Here is a 1384-nt window from a genome sequence, read left to right on the forward strand (position 1 = left end):
GGGGGGCAAACACACCCGCCATTCGGAACCAACCAAGTGCGGCAGGGAGGATTTGAACCGCAGCCAGACCCCTCTCCCTAGCCTCTGGCCAGTCATTCCCTTCCAGCCAGAGAGCTACGCCAGGAAGGGGATGGCGAAACGGGGGGGGGAGCCTCTTTCGCCCACCCACCGCAGCATCCTGTTCCCCGGCCCTGCCAACATCTCAGAAGCCGCCTCTAGCAGCGTGCGCGGGCGTTCCTGGGGCACAGAGTGTTCCTCCTCCGCTGCTGCTGCTGCGTCTAATGCATCCTGGCAGCTGTCCAGGGCTGGAGGGCCTCCCTGTTCCCATTCCACGGAAGGAGTCGTGAAGCACAGCAGCCCCACAGCCTGGGGGCTCAGCCCGACCCCAGGGCGAGGGGCAGGCAGTCCTTGGGCTGCGGCCCTCCCCACCCACCGCAGAGAGGCTGCCCTCGGGAGAGAAGCAGAGCAGAGCACCTCCGGCTCACGACTGCGCTGGCCCTGATCCTGCAGGAGACTGGTCAGGGGCTTCCTTCCCCCCCCCCACTGGGCTGGGCAGGGCAGCGCATGGGGCAGGGCGGCTTTGTTCCGCATGCCTGCAAAGCCTGGCCCTGGGGCGGCTTATTAAGATGCCTCCTACTCCCCCCCCCCCCCCCAACACCACACACTGACAGCATCGCGTCTCCAGGCCCAGAGGCGGCCCAGGAGCATAAAGTGATAATACTGGTGACCCTCCCCCACCTCCAGCCACGGCTCCTGGGGGAGGGGGACGGGGGAGTCCCGCACGCGCAGGGCACTTCAAAGCAAGGTTTTACTACTCCAGCGTAAACTGCCGTGGAGCAGAGGCGGCTGCTGCTCCAAACGCAAGTCTGGAGGCTCCTGCTGCAGGAAAACCTCTCGAACCTCTGGTGGAGCTCTGCAGGAGCAGCCGTAGCAGCAAGATGCGGGATCAGCGGGCCAGTCAGTCCCCTCCTCCTTCGCAGAGGAGGAGGGGGGCCCAAGGAGTCCCCGAGACCCTCCCCAGCTCCAGAGCCACCGAGGGCCCCTCCTACCCCCTCCCTCCCTCCCTCTCACCAACCCAGGAGGGGCAGCAGCCTGCGTCCTTGGGCACAGCCCCCACCCCCCACACACGCACAAGAGAAGCCCGGCTGGGAGGGGAGGGCCGGTTTCCCTCGGAGGGCGACTCTTCGTGACAGAAACCCACAAGTACCGGGAAAGCACAGCAGCATCCACACCAGACACGCACACACAAAATATTCAAAACCAGTGCAGAGCACTAATATCACATAACTAAACCAAGAGCAAACCCCCCCCCCAAAAAAATCGGAGACAAGGAGGCGACACATCCGGCAGGCAAGAGGCTGGAGGAGGGGGGGGACGGGGGGGG

The sequence above is a fragment of the Gekko japonicus genome, unplaced genomic scaffold, assembly GCF_001447785.1.
Source record: "Gekko japonicus isolate JY-2015 unplaced genomic scaffold, Gekko_japonicus_V1.1 scaffold2763, whole genome shotgun sequence".
Taxonomy (NCBI): Eukaryota; Metazoa; Chordata; class Lepidosauria; order Squamata; family Gekkonidae; genus Gekko; species Gekko japonicus.